Source organism: Vespa mandarinia, chromosome 2 (assembly GCF_050613455.1).
Source record: "Vespa mandarinia isolate Hongniang chromosome 2, ASM5061345v1, whole genome shotgun sequence".
Lineage (NCBI taxonomy): Eukaryota > Metazoa > Arthropoda > Insecta > Hymenoptera > Vespidae > Vespa > Vespa mandarinia.
Window position 1 is genome coordinate 4,457,501 of NC_140811.1, and position 22,727 is coordinate 4,480,227.

General features: G+C 34.0%; 1 protein-coding gene across 8 annotated transcripts in view; it reads left to right on the forward strand.

The window, feature by feature from the left end:
- LOC118451580 (EGFR adapter protein) overlaps positions 1-22,727 on the forward strand; it is a 197,976-nt gene that overhangs the window by 42,138 nt on the left and 133,111 nt on the right. The window contains exon 1 of one of the 8 annotated variants that reach the window (XM_035888291.2): positions 20,505-20,998. The exons of the other annotated variants lie outside the window; for them this stretch is intronic. The gene's annotated coding sequence lies outside the window, so the exon portion shown is untranslated. Of the gene's footprint in view, positions 1-20,504; positions 20,999-22,727 lie in introns of those variants that run through there. 8 annotated transcript variants of the gene reach the window in all.

The window sequence follows — 22,727 nt, forward strand, 5'->3', positions numbered from 1 at the left end:
ATAAGGTCATTAGATTTGTAGAATCACGTTCGTTGAAATAACTTCGTAAGTTTCGTTGTATTGATTTTCTATTGATATTTCTTAATTATCAAATTTTTCCCATTAATGATTTCTCATGTAAAAATACGTAATATTGATTTTATAAAAAAAAAAAAAAGAAGGAATACGAATGTACAGAAATACGAAGGATGAAAAAGGTTTATAAAGATGTTTCGTTGCAGTTGAACGTCTCTTATTTTATTTACTCAGTGCTCGATCGTAGGGTGCATCTTTCGAAGTAAGCGATGACCAGTCAGAGAAAATTCTCTTCGTCGTTTACCAAAGAACGCTTGCAAATCATTAAACTTAGGTTTCTTAGAAACTTATAAAAGTTCGTTAACGAGGTACGATGGTAAAAGAGAAATGCTAGCATAATTTTTTCTTTTGCGTTTGTAATGATTCTCCGTCGATTCCCCCGTGGAGGATCAAACAAATTAAATACGACCGAGTAAACTAACTATTAAATTTTATGCATCGTAATCCAACACCATCGCGATAAAGGAGAACGAAGAAAATTTTGATAGGTCGATGATTTATCTTTTACTTTCGTTTCATTGCCATCGATATTTACCTCATTTATTTAAGGGCCGTGTTAACAGAAAGGGAGGATAAAGCGATTTAAATCGTTGACTACTGTATTTACTCGAGTTGTGAAGCTTATGATCGTGACGGTTATGTTAATATCATTCCGTGATATTGACATTAATCGACAATTTAGCGAAATGTAATTAATCGACAATTTACCGAAATGCGATTTCCGTCGAAATGTTCAATACGTTTCTGTTTCCCACAATATGTTCAGCCAAATGATTTGAGATTGTCTATTTACAATTTGATCTTACCACAAGTAAGATGAATTAAATTATTCATATCAATTTAATTACTCTTGTAGTATTACGTCTAATGGATACGCTGTTGGATATTCAATATAGCCGTGGGATACATCAAAATGATATCACGTGATAAATACAGAGATATAATGATTTGTGTGTCTATGTAAATTGAATTATTTATATATTTCTAGTTGAAATGGAAAATCAGACAATTATTAATTATCTATCATTTAATCTCACGTTACATTATGCAAATGGTTAATCTACGATACATTGAAAATTATAATTGCCCTAAATTTAATTCGTTATCAATTAATCGATAAAGTCTATCCATACGATATCGTTCTTTCGAATCGTTACAACTAATTAAAAGAACACGCTTGGTGATTTATTGCCGTTAGATCAAAGCGACTTACCTCGACTCTTCGAGTAAACGGAACTGCATAAATGTAATTGCATTTGGACGGTGAAGTAAGAGTACGTAAAGAGATATACCGAGCACATACGTATAGCTTTCTTGTAAGAAACGTAAATTTCAGGGTGGAAAGGAGTTGTTACTATTGCCGCACCTCTACCTTTAATGGCTAAAAGACCTTCGAGCAAAGTTATTGCGTTACGTAAAGCGTAAGTAAATATTCGGAATAGTAAACATTCGTTTCTGTTATTTTCTATCAAGGTGATAGAACATAGAATAATATTTTCGTTCTGTTATAACGAAGAATCAATCTCAGAAAGACGATAATTGTTCGTTGTAGTAATACATTTATACTTTACGATCACTTGTATAATTTAGATATATCATAAAGATTATTTTAATTTTAACTATAAAGACTTTTTCATATTTAAATTTTCAAAGAATTAAATACACGGCTTTATGATATCAATTGAATATAAATAAAACTTGATATAAATAAAACAAATTGAGTATAAATAAAACAAATGTTTATATATAATACTTAGGAAAAAAGAATATTTCATTTCGATTCAAAGAATTTCAATTTTCGCAGTTTCAATCCACTTCCTTTTCAAACATGGCGAAAGACCAACGAAGATAGACTCGAAACTCTTACTAAGATTCTCTCGCTTTAATTGAATCGCATTTACAGATCATCAACGATGTTTGCCGTATTCAGAGAAACTGCATCATGGCAAGGATGTTTCTTTGATGTCGATATATATATATATATATATATATATATATATATCAAGAGATTACTCATTATCGAAAGAGAGAGATAGAGAGAGAGAGAGAATATCGTTTCTTCTTGTTTACTTTACCGATTTTAAATTCAAAGTCTCTATGCGATCTCAAGATATAGTTCATTTTCTTCGACTTATCTTTATTATCGAAGTCTTGAAGAGTTTAAGTATTGAAAAGACTTAACTAAGTTGTTCCATTGTACATACAGACGATATACAACACTTTACTTTGGTCTACAATTTCTTACAAGTTTACTTTCTTCGATCTATTATAAAGATCACCGATTATCTTTCTTATTCAAATTCATATCTTTTGTAATAGCACTGAGTCATAGTTGAATTGAAAGGACGTCAACCTCTTTTACCTCGTTATTTCGTAAAAATATTTTTCTACGATATATAAGTATAGCGAGCGTGTAAATAATAAATGCACAGATTTTATCGACATAAAGAAAAATAAAAAGAGAGAGAAATAGAAAGAGGAAAAGAGAAAGAGAGAGTGAGACAGAGAGAAAGAGAGAGACAAAGATAGAGGAGTATCTGAATTAAAAATACATGCTTTGCTTTTCATCGTGGGTGGTTGTGATTAAATAAGACGACGAACAAGTCTTATATACTTTATTCGAGGTCTTCAAGGTTAGCTTGTATCTTCTTTTTCCCGTGCATCCGAAGGTGAGGCGAAAGATAGAATTAATTTTCTTCTCAATGCCACAAACGAGGAACACTCTTCGCCATGCGTAGACTCGTTTACGATCAAACCGGAACCCTCCTTCTCTTCTTTTCACATCAAAGTCTTCGAAAGAAAAGAAACAATTCCCAACATCGATGTGCTCCCAAAGGTAGAAAGAATAAAAAGAATAAAACTTATCTACCTTCTAGTTTGATCTCTTTAAAATGGAAATCGTTCGCAACTTTGCTCGTTTCTTTCGAACATTCTCATTAGAATATTTTCTATAAAGTGATTTTAAGATATAGAACCTTGAGAAATATTATTAATTTTCATATTCATCACGAATTATTATTTCAAATCTATCATTTATTATTTTTATACTCGTTAAAAATTTCATTTCGTTCAATTATATGTATTATTTTATAATAAATATACATATATATATATATATATATATATATATATATATATATGTGTATAATTTTAATTAAAAAAACAAGCCTGAAAAATTTATTAAAGGAAAAAAAACAGCGGATCGATAAAAGGAAAAAAGAAAAAAAAAAAAGAAACGTAACAAAGAAAAAAGAGAAAAAAAGAAGAAAAGAAACATGGGGAAAAAAAGGGAGGAAAGCAAACGCGAGACTCAATTTTTCGCAATTTTTCTTCGCTGTAAAAGGCCGTCTACTGCGGAACGAGTAGAAAGATGAAGTTTAGATAAGGTGGGGGTAAAGAGAGCGACTTTTGGACGAAAGGAGAAGAGGCATATGGTGGGAGAAGGGGTATTTACACATGAATACGAAGCTGGCTTATCACTGGGTGAATGGAGCCGCAAGGATATATTGGTTCCGCAAAGAGTCGATGAAGGCTCGCAGTGATATCAAACTTATGCGTCTAGAGTAGAGAAAGAGAGAGAGAGATAGAGAGACAGTGAGAGTGAGAGAAAAAGAGAGGAGAGAGAGAGAGAGAGAGAAGAGTGGGAGGAATAGGAAAGGGAGAACCGAAAACGTCTGCGAGTACGCGATATTACAGTCCAAACATATTTCTCCTCGTTCATATATATTATGTACAATATTTTCGCGATATATATATATATATATATATATATATCAACATTTTTATATTGATATACATCGAGTTATAAATTACAAAGTGTGTAAGAACTTCTATATGAACGAACTCAAATCGATGATTGAGAAGATTTTGTAAATTAATGCGATGACGAAAATCAAAGGAAAATACAATTTTATAAGATAGGATACTAAATATTCAATGATGTCTCATAATGTAAAAATCTGATTAGAACGTGAATTATTTTATAATAATGACTAAAACAATCGATATCGATTATATATATTTTTATTTTGAAATTCATCGAAGAATGTTCATTCGTTCGATCGATTATATGAAAGAACTGTTTATTTCATTGTTCGAAAAATTTTTATTGCTAGTTGCATACTTATGAATTCGTAGAAGAGAATTATTATCATCCTTGTTTCCTTTCTCATCAAGGTTCGAAACAATATGCAATCTTTAATGCACTCTTCTTTTTTCTTCCCTCGTAGAACAATAACCTTTGAAACAATGTCCTTGCAAGAGTGTATGTATAAAATTTAAAAAGAACACGTGCTACTTCTTAAGAGCTATTATTTCTTCAAAATCGATCAGACGAAAGTAGAATACTCGAAGGATTTCCTCTGTCTCTCTCTCTCTCTCTCTCTTCCTATTTCTCTAATACCTTCTTAACTCGATGGTATTAATCTTTAATGAGAATGGCATAAACGTTTCGTTCCGCTTCTTGATTCTTTACGATATTTAACGATACAATGCCGATATATATATTTGACAATTGAATTTATTGAGGATAAAAATAAAAAAAAAAAATGTAATAAGTTTATACTTATTAGAGTGTATCGTTAAGTACATATAATTTTGTCGTTTACTTTTTTCTTTTTTTTTTTTTTTTTTTTTCTTTATAACATCACTATTATCGTAATATTCACAGAATATTAAATTTGTTATTATAATCAATTATAAATTAAAATCCAACAGACTCGTTAATTATTAAAATTAATAATGCCTACGATCACATATTAGAATAATAATAAAATAAAATTGATATGTACATAACATAATTAAAATTATCGATCGTATTATCGCATTATAATATCAATGTTTGGAAGAAAAATCGTATAATTCGCCATAATTTATGCTTACAGATAGACGGTACATTTATACATATATACATACATATATATATATACACATATATATACGTTTTTATGTCTTGTATGACAACGCATCCACTCGAAATACGGCATGGTTTACCCAGGATACATATTTTATTAACACTCAGACGGCTCATAGGATCGAGGCGAACATCTCGACGAGCTGCCGTCCCTCGAAACGTCTGCATACAAATTTTCATACATAAATATCGCGCGAGGGACCGCGAATAAATTGATAAGACACACGGCATATTGTTTGCCATGATGCGATGCGCGTACGCGTTGTTGCTCCTTTAAGAATTTATTATCCGCGAATCTAGCGACGTTACGATTTGATTTAAAGTCGTATGGGAAATACATAATTAAAAAAGAAACAAAAAATACAAATAAGTAATAAAATAGAGAAAAAAATGATACCGAATAAATTTTCTTTTTCCTTTAAGATTTCAAAGACAGAAGAAGAAACAATCGTATTGTCTTCGATCGAATTAATAGCTCGACTTGATATTTAATCGGATGCCTTTTTTCTTATCGTCATTAAAGAGAATCGTTCCGAGAATCGAGAAACTTGGATCAGACGCGTGGAACATTGTTAAGCCATAAAAACAAAAGGAATTCGACGTTTTTCACGAAGAATCCGCTCGGACTTGCCGCTCGTACTCTGAATCAATAGCAATCGTTTCAACATTGTACCAAGTTAACGGCCAGCAACTCTTTCGATCTGTCTTTCCTCTTTTCTCTTTTTGAAGGGATCCATCGGACCTTTCGTTCTCAGAGTCATTAAACTCCGTAGAAAACGTTTTTTCATCTCTTTTTCTCTTTCTTCATTTCTTCTTTATTTCCTTCTTTCCTTCTTAGTCCTTTATCTTTCTTTCTCTTTCTTTTGTCCTTCTTTCTCTTTTTTCCTTTTTCCCTTTTTCTATTTTATTTTATTTTATTTTATTTTATTTTATTTTATTTTATTTCATTTTATTTTACTTTTCTTTTTTCTTTTTTTTTTCTTTTTTCTTTTTTTTTCCATTGTAGCTCCAAGCAGTTAATTCCAAAGAGGCGCAAGAAAACGCAGTGGATTCGAGTGATTATTGCAAATTCATCGTACCCCGCCGGGAGGTCCGATCTTCGCTAATAATTTTCTTACAGGCCGCGCCATAATTAAAGCAGTTCTTCTAGCTTACCGGCTCGCGGCGAACACCCGACAAGTGGCCATTAAATCGCTAAGAAAGGAGAAACTATCCTCTATCTCTCTCTCTCTCTCCACGTAATAATACGAGACGCCACGACACGTGTGCTCTGACCACCTGGAAAAGAGAGATGTATCGATTCACGAGTTACCGATTCACGTTATATCTGAGAACAGGTAGTGAGATCATTCTATCAAGATATTTCCTAATCCGATGACACGAATGAAATAAAAAGTTTTTCAATCGATATATATATATATATATATATATATATAAGACAAAATAATATACAAGATTAAATCGAGATAACTAAATCAGAGAATAATTAAATTGAGATAATGATTAAGATAGAACAGTAAAATCGAAATAGCTATTCAAGAATATTTAAATAAATCTAACGAGATATAGATAGCTGGATAAGTATATCTTAAATGGAATAAGAAAATCGAAATAATTAAATTAGAATAATCAAATTGGAATAGCAAAGGTAAGGTATAGCTAATCATTAAATGGATTAAATTTAGAATGGAAATTTAGAAAAAGAAAAAAGAAAAGTAATAAGAACTTCGTGTAAAAAAAAAATTGTAAACACATTTGCGTGCTATTTTCTTGTAATTTAATTAAGAACTCGTTGCAATTTATTCGATCTACGAAATTGAATAAAAAAAAAAAAAGAAAAAAAAAAGAAAAAGAAAAAGAGAAAAACAAAACAAAAAAATAGAAAAGAGAAAAAAATATACGGTAGATTATAGTAAGAGCTTAAGATTCGTCTTGGAGAGAACTAAAGGCGAATATCGTCGAGTTGATATCCGCGCGTTTGAAAGTATCCTTTTTAACGAGTTTCGCTTATCGGCCAACCATTTACGGTCTTGTCGTTCTTATCTCATTAATCCCACGTAACACGCGAGCATTTTAACGCGAGTCACGGATTCTTAGGCTACCAAGCCACTCTACCGGATCGTCCTCTTATTTGTTTTCCTTTTCGTCCTAAAGTAATTCGACTTTTCTCCGGCGTTTTGATTTATCGTTACGATAAAACTGACATTAAGCTATTGTGGGGTAAGAAGAAGCGCATGACCTTCACGCCTTCCTACTATTATTACTACTACTATTACTAATATACAATATACTCGCATTATATCACTCGCAAGAACCATGTTCGGAAACACGAGCTAACGACGTTACACTCTGAGAAGGATAACAACTCGAAAGATTAAACGAACGAACGTTTTCTATCGTCCGAGACAATGCATTCTCACCACGCTAACGATGCAACCTCAACGTTTCTTCCCGCGTAACTCGTGACTCGCGGAGTCTATTTACTTTCCTCGAACAATGGACGTTCTTAGAAATAGCCAAATTCTTTCACGATTCGAGAAATTCTACTCTCTTTCAATTGTTTATTCTACGAATGAAAAGTAACGTTAACACCATTGACATTTTTTACCATCTTTTTATATTTACGACGAATCTAATAAAAGATATATATATATATATATATATATATATATATATATATATATATACGTCGAATAAAAAATGGTTTAGTCAACAAAGATTGGAAAATTGACCTTATAAATTAAAATATGACTTTTTGTTTTGATAATTCCTTTGATGGCATAATTAGAGGATCATTAAGTATCATCTTGAGACATTCTCATTTTGTTTTAAAAGAAAACAATAAAAAGATAACGATTATGGGGGAGGGATGGGATAGGGGAGGTTAAAGTATTTCATCGATTTTGACTTAATATGAAACATATCTGGTATAATATAAGATTTATGCGATAAGTGGGAAGGTAATTACGATTATTAAATTCCCATTTAGACTTGGCAGGATATTACATACGATCGGTAATGGAGCCGATCAACGTATTCGAAAGGAATTCTAAAAGATTCAAGCGTCGTCGGATACTTTAAAGACGATTTTTCATGTTGTTTGACGACGAAGATTAACCGTGTAATCACTCGCGTTACCCTCGAGACGATGCCTTAGAGCCGTACGCGTTCCGCATAATTATGCTCGAGCGATGAATACTCAAGGACGAAATTTCTCGACGTTTTATCGTAAAGACAAGGAGAAACGATGAATTAAGATTAAACAGAATCAACGAGGGACAAGTCATCGAGCAAGAAAGTAAGATATACATACTGTTCACATACAAACCTATCTAAATATATATACATATATATATATATGTGTGTGTATTTATATACACACATACATTTGTACGTTCGTCCACTTTGTAGAATTACAATGCGACAAATCGAAGGTGGATGAAATTATTCGAGAAGCGAAAGCTCGAGTTCTTATCGCGTGGTATTTTTCTCGAAAGAGCCGGTAGAGTCGTTTTGAAATTTATACGACGTCTCGTTAGAGGATCGCAAGTATGGTCTTTCGACCGGTCTCGTATCCGTAGCCAATTCAATTCATTTCGAGATAGGACCAACGCGCGCTCGCACTTTTATTACTGTTTACGGAGTACCGTAGGAGGAAGGTGAACACGTGAAAAGGAGGAAAAATAAAAATTAAAACGACGACCATCGTATTTGGCGAGCGTTCAAGAGTCCTAACGCCGCCTGGCCACGTTACGTTTCCTCGGCCTTTACTCTCTATCCTTTGACTTCAGGATTAATACCTACTGTAAATGGCGATAGAGAAAGAGAGAGAAAGAGAGAGAGAGAGAAAAAACGAAAGAAGGATCACGCTCTTACTTGACTCTTGTAGAGAAAATGTTAGATATCTGGTAAGTCTTCGTGGATTAAAATTTTTTAAGAATTCTTGTTCTATCTATTCATCACTTTTTTTACATTAACAAAAACGTCATATTATTATTTTTTTATTTTTTATTTCAATCATATTTTTCTTTTTTCTTTTTGGTTTTTTTTTTGTTTTTTTTTTTTTTTTTAATTTCATTTGGTACGCGTAAACTCGATTATAAAATATCCTCGTCGAAATATGATACATCGTTCTCCGAAAAAAAAAAAAAAAAAAATGTATTTATTGCGTCGAGTTACATTAAATATAGAATATTTTATATTTTTAATACCACTCATTTGACTCGATTAAAAATGTCTCGATCGATTAGAAATATAAATTATCTTCTCTCCCTTCGAAAGTTGGTAGATATATTTAAGAAAAAGAAAAAAAGAAAAAAAAAAAGAAAAAAAAAAAGAAAAAAAAAGGTCAAAGAATGACATTTACTCCCACGGAAATAAGCAACGAACCCCTTTCTTTTTTTGTTCGAGGTTCGTCGATCGGACAGCTCAAGTTCGAAAGGGCTTTTTAGTTCGAATCTTGGGTCCCTGCTGCGAAGAAAGGAGCTAACGGACGTTCCGTAACATCGTGGGGGAGTCGTTTCGATGGTGTTCCGGTGCCAACGATATAGTTTTACTGGTAGTAGGTACAAACGTATAGAAAGAGAGAGATAGATAGAAAGAGGGAGAGAGAGAGAGAGAGAGAGAGAGAAAGGTGTTATGTACATCGAGAAAAAGTCGGAGCCGTCACGGATTTTCTTTATGGCGGAACCACGACGGGGGTTTTCGGTGCATAAAGAATGGATAAAGTATCGAGGCAAATCGTAAGGGTGGAGCTTTTTTCCAACGATGTGAAAGTCGGAAGAAAGCCAAAAAATCGTCTGTCTCGGTTCACGTAAACGACTTGTAATATTTAGAATCGACCGTTCGTTTATTTTATTTTTACGGACGTATGAAATAACGCATGCAATTTGTTTTACCTCGAAAATTTAGTGAACTTCCTACGAATCGTCTCCTAGAGGATAGTTTGCCAAATGATCAGCAAATAAACTAACTAATCATTACTTTCTTTCGTTCGTTTTATGGAGTAGAGAAAAAAAAAGAAAAAAAAAACAAACAAACAAAGAAACAATTTAATCACGAAATATATTCGACGAAAACGATTATTTTTATCGATTTATTTTCAAGAATTTTTTGTTTTTTTCCCCACGACGTTCTTTCAGTTCGTGTGGAATAAAGGATAAAATCGAATTTATAAATGGTAGAAAACAATCCTGGATATAAACTCTGTGTGTTTGGTTTTCGAAAAATTATGAGGCCGAGCTTGAAACGTCCAGAGGACCAATGGAGTCCGAATTAAATTCGCTCGATATTCCGCACGAGTGCCGTTACCTGTGATCGCAAACTTTCCAATGCAAACACTCTAATACAGAGACATGCACTTAAATAAACGTATAGATAGGAGAACGCGAACCAAGAGATAGACGTAAAACCGAGCCAAATTCATTTTTCAGTGCTCGAAAGAGGGCCGATAGAGAGAAAGATTGAAGCATTCGAAACATGCATCTTTACCTTGCATTTTTCGCATGACGATCGCTTGGCTTTGTTCAAGAAAGGCATCGAGAATATGTCGGTGATGCGGAGAAGAAGCAAGGAATGGAAAAGCAAAAGAGAAGGGAAATGTAGAAAGAACGAGTGTGGAAAAGATAGATAGATAGATAGGGAGAAAGAAAGAGGAGAGAGAGAGAGACAGAGAGAGAGAGAGAGAGAGAGGAAAGCATGCTCGTGGTGCTTTTCGCTGTTTCCACGGTTAAAAGGTACTATATCGCGGTCGAACACGCCCACCTAAAGCACCTGCTAAGAGCCTTTCACGTTCCATTCTCCGCGGGCTGCCATCTCATTTGGCGTCGGCGTCGGCGTCGGTGCTAACGTTGGGCCACGACCTAAAAGGTTTAAAGCGTGCACGATATATCGTTGGTACACGATGAACGATGATATCGAGCCAGTCCATTGTCCTTGAAATGAAAAGTGCACTCCTAGTACCTCTGTCGTATGTGAGAGCGTGTGTATAAGAGAAAGAGAGGGAAAGAGAAAGAGAGGGAGAGAGAGAAAGAGAGAGGGCGACCTTTGTAATCTGGAGAACGCGACTTTGGCTCGACTGATTCTCTCTCTCTCTCTCTCTCTCTCTTTCCCTTTCTCTCTCTCTCTCTCTCTCTCTCTCTATCTATCTCTGTCTCTGTCTTTCCTTTCTTGCTTTCTACTCGCGTTCGACGTTGAAGAGAACGCATAGCAGATGCGTTTCCCGTCGAATTCCACGTTAATGCATTCGTCTATCGGCAGTAATTAATGCTCTTCTTCGATTAATTTTCTGGTTACGCATGATGCGTGTTAAATGAAAAGAGCGCTGCGAGGAGGAGTTTTATCATAGAGCTCATACCAGCTAGATAAAAATGATGAATAGTATAGGATAGATGATTAACTAAAGTGATCGAGAATGGTATTCAGAAAAAAGGTTTTCTAGAAAAATTATATAACTTTTATTAATATCCACGTAAGAAAATAATTAAGGATATTTATTAAATATGTTTGAGATAAAGAGAAGCTACGAGGGCAAAAAAAAAAAAAAAAAAGACAAAAGATTAATTCCCTTTTATCAGAACGAATATCAATAATGATTTAATATTTAAATATAAATTAATATTATAATATTAAATATAAATTTAATTATATAATTTAATTATATAAATATAATATTAAATATAAATTAAAATTTTTATATTAATTATATTGAAACGAGTACGTTAAGAAAAATCCTTTTACGCGTTTATCTCGATCCAATCAATCCCTTCGTATACACGTTGCAAAGCAAATCGAAATGTCGAAAGTGTATCTACAATATATTGTATACCGACTTCCTGAGTAAAGACGATCGACAAAGCACAAACCCGCTAGGACAGAGCTTACCCTCGAGCATATCGTTCATCGACGAACGAACGCGTCCGAGCCTTCCTGGTCTTATCTATCCTCGGTTAGTCTTCGCAAACTGCAGTTACTATGACTTGGATGGTGAAAGAGAGAGAAATAGAGAGAGAGAGAGAGAGAAAGAGAGAGAGAAAGAGAGAGAGAGAGAGAGAGAGAGAACTAAAGCACCTCTCTCTCTCTCTCTCTCTCTCTCTCTCTCTCTTTCTCTTTCTCTCATATATTCTCTCTATATCTCTCTTATACACTCCATCGTCGATCTGATATTCCCAAAGTTTTGGAATAAATGCAGGGTTAGAGATGGAACGAACTAACTGCCGCCATTCGCAGAAGCCGAGTTTCGAGTTTCGAGATGGTAGTCAATGACGCGAGCGATCCTGTTCTCATAAAGTCGACGATCCGCGAGAACGTCAACGAGAGTACAACGAGGACGATCGTTTCCTGGGAACTAATCTCTCGTTGAGAAACAAGCGAGCCGCGAAGCAGGATGCCAGAGACTTGTCGAAGGCAGCTCGCGCGTTTATATCTATCGTCTTTGTTCGAAAACGGTCAGTTATCTGCCCCGAAGGATCTTCACCATTATTGCTCGTTTATGATCGTAGATAAGACGTATATATATATATATATATATATATATATATATGTATAGAATGTTTGAGAGAAAATCTTAATTAATCATCTAAGACGAGAACCGTCCAATTTTCACAATGGAATATCACTTTATCCTTTCGATTATTATCGCCACGAAAATTCGACTTCGAGATTCAATGTTGACTGATTATGATTTAGTCGAAATTTTTTGGAAACTATATCTATTAGATTGAAATTTATATTTTAGTTAAATCAAATTTTCCTTTTTCTTCCTTTTCAATATAATACGAGAAGCGAAGAGGAAAATAAAATATTTTTCTATAAAGATCAATTCGATATGGGATCGCACTAAGAAAAGAATTTTATTACATTGGACATCGATATCGTTCGTTAGGGGATCGTCAAACGATAGAAAAACATTCTCAGAACAAGATTAGTTCAATGACCGTCCATTCGATGGAACCCCATCAAAAGATAACGGATAATAGATGGTCCATAGTAGGATGACCTCATCGAAGAACTCGTAAAATTCCCAAAACATCTCGTAACGTTTACTTTCAGGAAATTCATTTCCGCCTATTAAAACGAGGGAATGAAGGATCTTTAATCTATCTCTAGAAAACGATCTTACTTTTCTTCATCGATTAATTCAAAATTTGAATGAAACAAATTTAAAATTACTACTGCGAAAAATCGTGCGATAATAAATGCGTGATCGTAAATAAACTTAAGAAGCAGACGTCTATAGGTGGTCAATAATTTTCCTTTCGATTAATCGATTAATCGAGACACATAATATCGATTTAAAAACAAAAACGATAGCAAAGATCGAAGATATTTTTAATAGCATTGAGGAGGATAATTTAAAAAGATGATACGTCAAAAGGGAAGAATTCAAGTGGACGTGAGGACGAAAGGGTGGAAAGCGATAGAAAAAAAAAAGAAAGAAAAATGATCGATGTGACATTAAATGATTTTTCAAGCGAACGTTGTAATATATTCCCTGGTATGACACTCATGTTCGATTATTCACGGTATTTTGCGCATTCTTTCTCGTTGAGAAAAGTGTGAACGCACTCGCACATGAATCTCGATCGATGATAATCGATACTCCTCTCGTATACTCCATCCTCCTTCTCTAGTATTCCCGATGGAAGTAGTCGAAGAGAATCGCTAAATGTGCCGTGAGAGAAACTTTGTTAGTGACGAGAGTTCGTCGTTATAGTCGTATACCAGACAACGATAGATTGCTATTTTTGAATAATCTACGATCGGCGCTGCGCGTTACGATAAAACCACGTTTATCTCATGCGTTCCATTGAACGCACCGGAAACACCGAACTGCGTTTCCGTTTACACGTACAACAATCGAATCGAGAATTGTTATATTTTATTGATTTTGTTGTATCGTCGTATATGAATTTTATTTCCTTTGAAATTCATTTTTTGTTATTAATAGTATACTTTATATAAATCATGTATAATTAATCAAAGGGATTCGTATTTGTGAAAATCTTTTGTAATCCCTTAAAAGTCGTACAATTGATGTTTAACACTTCTTTCGCGAGCAAAAAAAAAAGAAAAGAAAAAAAAAGAAAAAAAAGAAAAGAAGAAAAAAAGAAAATATTATTCTATACGCCATTCTTAAATTATATTTTAAAGTAGAACTCTTGATAGAGATAAAGCTATAGTTTTATTCAAGGATAATTCAAGCATGAGAAATGGGTCAGCCCTTCATTTCATGCAAAGAAAGCGACTCTCTTCCTTCCGGTTTGCAATGGATGCTGAATCGGTACGTTTTAACGAGCGCAAAATGTTCCGTTTCTTTCCTATCTCAATGATTTTCTTTCTATATATACATATATATATATATATATATATATATATATATATATATTTTTCCCTTCTCTACGATTCGTTAATTCATCTTCGTTCTCTTCTCGATATTATGGAATTATAAAATCCGACGAAATAAAAAAAGATTTTACTTCGTTTTCCGCTCTTATTATGATTAGAAGATATTATTTAACAAAAATGAAAAAAAATTAAATCACTCATTCTTATAATGAATTCATTATCGTGACATATGTATATTAATAATTAGACATAATATGATAAATGAATATGATATAATTTAAAATAAAGATATACGATAATTGAGATTGTTTGACGTTTAAATGATTATGTTACGAAACAAGGAATACCAGGTAAAATTAATTCAGATAACTAAATATCATATACGATCTTATAATAAAATTCTTTACCGGGAAAGATTGTAGCTAGTTCGCATTTAAAATACGTGAGAGGTATATACGTCGATTCAAAACTTCTAATTTATATACGGCTTTCGCTTCAACGATTACAAACGCGCTCGATTTTCCTTCGGCCGGTGTAAAAGTTTTATACCGACGAGTTTACTTTAAAGCCGCGATCTCGAAACTCGTACGTACATTTTTGCTCGAACTTAATCGCGGATTTGAATCATTTAACCGTAAGTCTTCAGCTTTTCTCTTTCTTGAATTCAATTCGTCTTTACCGTCTTCCATCAAAGTTGATCGACGAAAATTCTACTCGTATATTAAAAAATTACTATGTATGCATAATATATCCGTAAGTTCTTGATCTCTTTAATCTTTCCATCAACTTTTTTAAACTTTTTAAATGTTTTTTTCTTTTTTCAAGTATGTATATAAAAATATGACATCAAAGTTATATACAGAGTTAACAATAATTAGATTATTTAAATAATATATGATTCATGATAAATTTATTTTAATATATATATATATATATATATATATATATATTAAATATACATATATATATTTTTTTTATTTATTTTAATACAGTATATTTAAATAGTGTAATTGTATCGAAAAAGTTGTTACGCTATAAAGTGGAAATAATGACAATTATTAAAAGACGTGAATCGTTTGGCTACTAGCGAAATTCTCGAGTTTCTATACAACTCATTTTCTCATTGTCTCAGTTCTACCCTCTCGTTCGAGAGGGTAACCTTCGTAAGAGGAACTCATAAAGTATAGCATCTCTCGATCGGTGAGCCAGACAGAACGGTCTACGGGGCAGAGAAAGCTTCTTCTCCTACTAAATCATGCAAATACTAATAATGGCACGAGCGAAGCGTCGGATAATTGAAATGTAAACATCACGCAGCGACCCTTCGTTCGGTGTCAATGAATGATAGAAAAAGAGAGGAGAAAGAGAGCGAGAGAGAGAGAGAGATAAAGATAAAGATAGAAGACTAACGTGAATGAATTTACGTAGGCTCGACTAGTCCGTAATATCCAGCCCCTTCAGATTCTTCATCTCTTTCTCTCTTTCATCTCTTTCTCATTCTTTTCCCGCTTCCCTTTCTCTCACAAAACACGAAGAAGGAGAGAAAGAGCCAAATGACGGAAGATAGACGAAGAGATGGAGAGACGTAAATGAAGGGGTTACCGGTGCGCTTCTAATTTAATACCACCTACACTTTCAAGAAAATCACGTATATGCTTCCTTTCGACTTGAATTTTCGTGAAGAAAACGTTGATGGTTCCGCGGTCGTTCACCCGACATTCTAAATTTCATCTTTCTCATATTTTTACTTATCTCATTTGAACGATCATTTATAATTACATATACATAATAAAATTAAATTATATAGCAATTGGATTTGGTTTATTAGCAAATATAATGCCAATTTAATAACCAATCTTCCCTTAATGACAGACCGCTAACGAAGCGATTTTAATATAAACAGGATTGTATAATATTATTTGAAGTGTTTCAAATCGGTTTAATAAATATTATATCATTTATGACGATATGATACTGTTCTTTTTCTCTCTAATTTATTTTTTTTTGTAAAAAAAAAAAAATAAAAAAAGAAAAGAAAAGAAAAATCAGAATAAAGATAAACGCCCGTTTATCACGCGTGTCAAACGCGAAATAATTTTAAATACCTGAACAATTAAATCTCAGAAATATAATCGTTTTAATTTGTCGAATAAGTTGTCATGTTTAATAGAACGATACAGGCAACACGTGACACATAGCAATCTGATAAAAATTAATTAAAGAAACACGGCCCTTTCATTTTCAAATGTTTTTTTTTTTTTTTTTTTTCAAATAATAAAAATAAAAAGGATATTGAAGGAAGATATGGTTTCTTTCTTTTTTTTTTTTTTTTTTTTGCGAACAAAAGTAACGAGATCGGCATTAATTAGCACCTCTCTCGAGACAATAAAGTTAATCAAAATCTTTTGACAATTCGTTGCCGTTCTTCTGCGGGAACAGCATACGCGAAATCTCGCGCATTTGCAAATGAAAGGCGCTCGGCCGAGCACGTAAACGTCGATAATTAAAAGCAACCGCGAATTTTCTCCTTTCACTCCTCTACACCCTCTCCAGGCCCCTCTAACTTCTTTCTTTCTCTCTTTCACTCTCTCTCTCTCTCTTTCTCTTTCAGAAGTGATTGTTCTCAACGGTTTCTTCATTTTTCATTATTACTTCCTCATGGAAACGAAAGAAACGAGAAACTCCTTTCAACCCTCTATTTCCAGTTGCTCCTTCGCCATCCTTACACTTGGAAAACCAAGGCGATAGGAGGCAAAGGATCGGAGGATAAAAAGGCAGGTAAATAAGGCGAACTAAAGAAAGAAAACGATAAAGAAAAAGAAAGAGGGAAAGAAACAGACAGGGAATATGAAAGAGAGAGAGAGAGAGAGAAATAGAAAGAATGAGAAAGGAATACGGTTTGGATCGTCCATATTTACCTCACTCAGGCTTCTTTCCGAAACAAAAGCAGGTCTAATTAACACGCTCGAGACAGCGGGGTCTTTCCCGTGGTTGCCCTGAATGCAAGCAAGCGCAGGAGTTCGCTTTGGAAAGGTTCCACCACCGTCGTTCCTGATGCTGGTGGTGATGATGGTGGTGGTATGATGATGGTGGTGCCTCCGTTTCTGCTGCCCTGAAGAAGCCAGTGGACGATGCCGGAGGGTACGGAGTGAGAAACGGAATTAGGAACAGAGTGGGGAGACATGGTTTGGGAAAGGAAACGTTGGAAGTTCGGTGGACTATGGGATGACTGTATGCTGTGATGCTGAAGGAGGTGAAAAGAGAAAGAGAAGAGGAGAAAGGGTTCAGGAATGTCAGTGATAGAAGAAGAAATCCGATGGCCACTGTAACGATTCAAACAAGCCTTGGTAATTAGCAGCTTCCCACAGAAGCCGTCCTGAAGCCGTCCCTGAAATCGTCCCTGAAGCCCGCTACTTTCTCTTCACTTCCATCTTTCCATTCTCTCCTTTTTTTCTTTCCTTCTTTCATTCTCTTTCTTTTTCTCTTTCCCTCTCTCTCTCTCTTTATTTTTATCTCTATTTCTATCTCTCTTTCTCTATTTTTATCTCTCTCTTTTTCTTTCTATCTTTCTCTTTCTATCTTTCTTTATCTTTCTCTCTTTCTTTCTCTTGCTCTCTCTTTCTTTCTTTCCTTCACGTCACCCCTGACTTAGGCTACCGTCCAGTCACATCCGCTTCGCGGAGTTGCTCTACGTTCGGAGACCTGAGAGCATCCATGTATCTATACGAACTTTATATCAATTTTTCGATAACAACACTTACTTAAAAATTTGTTTTCTTTTTTTTTTTTATACAGATTTCGTTGCTTTGATTAATTACACGACGAGGATAATTATTAAATATTTCAAGGACTATTATTAAATTCATATATATATATATATATATGATACTCTCGTGATCTTAATTAAATCGTCGATAATTTGAGCCATTTCAAAATAATAAAGAAAGAGGAATGAGGATATCTCCCTTTTCATTATTTTGGAGTTACATTGAAGTTACAATAGCGTGACATTTTAAGTGAGCCCTCTTTTTATGTCTTGGATGGGGCAGAACCAAGTGTTCCTCATTTAAAGACTTTGTTTCGTCAAATTCAATGGAGATTTATTGAAAACAGTTATTATGACTACTTACTTTTGGAAAGTAGAAATTAGAAAAGGGGTAAATGTAAAATTATGGGTAAAGAAATCGGTGGAGGTAGATGCCGTTTTCTTTCATTTTGGAAAACAAAAAACGCGTTTACTCTTCAAGGATCGATAATATCGTCCTGTTTTAAACGAAATATTTTGTTTCCCAGAGAAAAAAAAGAGGGAGAGTGAGAGAGAGAGAGAGAGAGAGAGATAAAAAGAGATAGAAGTACTCTTTATTTTTTTTCGACATTGTTCAATTTTGAACGTTTAATACTTCGTTCTTGAAAGAAAACGTTAATCGCTTTTGCCCTTTCCACGTTACAAATACTTTCTGTCTTTCTCTTTCTTTCTCTTTTTATTTCTTTCTTTTGTTTATCCTTCTTGTCTGTTCTATAAAACGAAGCGTCCTTTTTTATTCCATCCCTTCGTATATGTTCTTTCAAAAGAAAGCGAACCGCAGAATTCGTAACATGTTCTTTCCTCTGTACGAACAAAGAATATTCTTCCTCGTTCTTATTCTCTTATTCTTGCTCCGGTTTATTTTCGTCGCTACCTCGCAGACATATTGTTGCGAAAAAAGAAATCGACGATGCACACGTTCTCGTACTAGGATTTTCAAAGAAGGTTTCTCTCTGTATAAGCAAAGAAATAAGAGAGAGAGAGAGAAAGAGAGAGAGAAAGAGAGAGAGAGAGAGAGAGAGAAAAAGAAAGAGAGAAAAAGAGAAAGAAAGAGAATAGATTCTTTTACCTCGAAATGAAAACACATTGTCGCCCATTGAAACGTCCCTTCGACGTAAACACGAAGCTTTTCTGCCAATGATAAAGATAAAAAAAGAAAAACGATCGAACGCGCGCGCGCGCAAGCTCGATTTTTTACTGTCATACATACCAGAGATAATTATTTTAATTAATCGAATGACGTCGTCCACGTAACAGTGGGTAATGCTCTTCTTGTACGTCAGTGGCATCGAGTAGAACGTAAATCAGGTTACGACCGCGATCAATATTTCACAATGTTTCTTTTGTACTTTGTACTTTAGTAATCGAGGTTCAAATCCACAAAAAAAGAGGGAAAGAGAGACAAAGAGAGAGAAAAATAAAGAGAGAGAGAGAGAGAGAGAGAGAGAGAGATCGAACGAATTAGAGACATGCGAGAGTGACAGAAAGAAAATGTCGCTGATCTTTTCGATAGACGAAGCAATTTTTCCTCTTACTTCTTTTCTCTTTCGGATAGCCTCAGATCGATTGATCGTCCATTCGAGATACTCTAATAAAAAAAAAAAAAAAAAAAAAAAAAAGGAAAAAGAAAAGAGAAAAGAAAAAAGGGAAAAGGACAAACGCAGGAGAGGATAAAGAAACTCGAAGGATCGAACACCTCTTCGTGATGCCTTAATTGTTTTCTCCGTGTCAGATGGAAACCGAGCTTTTAATTAAACCACATCTCCCGGAAGTTAACAGCTTTTCTTCCCTACCTACTTTCGAACTTCTTCCTTTCACAAAATTACAATGTCACGGAATTTCTTCTCTCTCTCTCTCTTTTTCTCTCGCTAACGTAACAGAAAATAAATAAATAAATAAATAAATAAAAATGAAAGATATACAATGTCTCTTGAATAATTTCAATCGATAGTCATATGGGTGGATCATAAGAAATGAACTTTTTGCGATCAAAAGAAATGGCTCATGGGACGAACGGTGCGTAATCGATGATCGCGACTAATTATGCGAGCTAACGAGAACACCAAAAAAAGGGAGGAGGTGTGGTAAATGAGAATGGGTGGGGGGATAGAAAACGAAGGATATAGAATGAGGTTTCATACTCTCTCTCTCTCTCTCTCTCTTTCTCTCTTTCTTTTTCTCTTTTTCTCTCTCTTTACTGGTGGTACCGTTCTTGTATAGCGGCGACGATGGCGGTAGTGGAAGGTATACGTTGCGCATGATCGTAAATGGCGCGCTCGTGCGCAAGTATATATTTGTGTGTGAGTACGCGCCGGCCTGAGCCCACGTGGCGCAACACGGTGCTGTCAGTCGCGTCCGGCGAGTCATCCGCGTATCGTCTATCGCGAGGAACGGTACCTCTCCATCCTCTCCTTTCCTCTCTTTCGATTCAATCTATCCTCTTTTCTCTGATTTCTCATCATTATCACCATCATCATCATCATCATCATCATCATCGTCATTGTATCTGATTATCCTTTTTCTACGATCTTATTCCAATTCTGTCTTCATCTTTTTTTTCTTTTTTTTTTTCCTTCTGCTTTTCCTTCTTTTATCCGTTCTTTTTATTCGTTACGAGAGACGATAAGAAACATATAAGAGAAAAAGAAGAGAGAAAGAGAGAAAGAGAGAGAGAGAGAGAAAGGGAGAGAAAAAGAAAGAGAATTAACAATTATAGAAGTGAATTATTTGTCAACGTTGTTCCACAGTCATTTCCATTTTTGATTTTCAAGTGCGACCAATCGTGTATGAAATTGAAGGACTAGAGTCGATCGATCGATCTTCCATTTTCCCTCCAACGAAGAAAGAGGTCTGGATTAAAGGTAAGAATTCATTTAGATATGAAAATGATCGAATATGATGAATTCTTCTTTACTTATTCGTTTTATCTTTCAAACGATTGTTTTCTTTTTCTTTTTCTTTCTTTCTTTCTTTTTTCTTTTTTTTTTTTTTTGTTTGTCTTTTTTATTCATTGACGATCTTTTTCTTATGACCGATGAGTAAAGACACGACGGATGATGATTTAGAGATTTGATAGACATTCCTTTCCTATCAAGAAGTCTATTATTCGATCTTGAGTGACAGCCTTTCGACGTTACGCCGCGAAATAAGAGTGCTTTGGAATTCGATTGAATTGTGCGGATTAATCAATGGGCTTATCAAAAGAGCTTCTCGTCTTAGGAAAAAGAAAAGAAAAAAAAAAAGAAAAAAAAAAGAAAAGAAAAAAGAAAAAAATATATTTTTATATATTCAATATATAAGATATATAGATATATGACAAGTGATAGTTTTCTTTTTTTTTTTTTATACTTATTCTTTATTACTTTGTACGAAGTTTTTTTGTATCCTTTTTTTTTTTTTTATAATTTTCAACAATAACGATAATTGATCATTATTTTCTGAATACTCGATGATCTATCTATCAAATTATAAAATAGGAAATTGCACTAGAAATTAAATTCCTCTGGATTATTATAATTTATATCGACATTTGACTCTTGCACGAGAGTATCTTAATTAATTAAATTATATGAAATCAAAGAGTATTATCGAAACTTTAATTATCTCAATTATAATAAATTTTATAAAATGATTGTCGCTAATCACATGTGCTTGTACTTATAAAAAAAATATTAGAAACGATGACCCTTCCAACTAGAGGTTATAAAGCCAATAAAAGGAGTACGGGAAAGTGTGTCGAGAAGTTTCGAACTGGTATCACGTTAACAATCTCTTCTCGTACCGAAATCTTCTCATATCCTTTAAAAAAAATTCGTTCGAGCGATTATTTGTTTCAGAAAGTATTATCTATTAAAAAGATGGATACAAATATAGTGTTAATGGAAAGTGATAGTTTTTGATTAAGAGGGCCTTTTTTATTTTTTTATTTTTTTTTTTTATTTTTTTTTTTTTTTAATAAAAAGATAGGAGAAAGATACAAAAAATAAAAAAGAAATTGGAGAGAGAGAGAGAGAGAGAGAGAGAGAATAACCGAAGTGTGTGACAAACGACAACGAAGCTAATCAATCGGGATCGTCCGATGGGATTTTCGAAAAAAAAAACCAGTAAAAGGGATGTTTCCAGCCGCTCAGAGCGTTTACGTTGCCCGTAAATTACGAACTTTTTCCACCATCGGCGAGCGTTTTCTTTCTCTCTCTCTTTTTTCTCTTTTTTTTTTTTCTTCTTTTCTATTTTGTTGGCCGTCAATACCTCCGTGTCGTATTAATGAGAGCCCACGCCGATGCTTCCGGCAAAGAATTAATTAGTTTGGGTAACCTAATTAAAAATAAAAACGTCGTATGACTATGGTGAGGTAGGCCCTATCGTTTTGGTATCCGTTATGGCAATAAGTAAACCGATCCGTGTAAATAGCCCCGTAATGTCTGATAAAAATTCATTACTCTCGGTAAACAGTCGGCGATGAAAAATTGACACCGTCCCATGGCGTTCGCCATTATCCTATATTTTCGTGTATTTTTTATTCGTCGTACCTTTTTCCGTGCATTAATCTTATTCATTAAACTTTCTGCTAAAATAACACATTCATACATA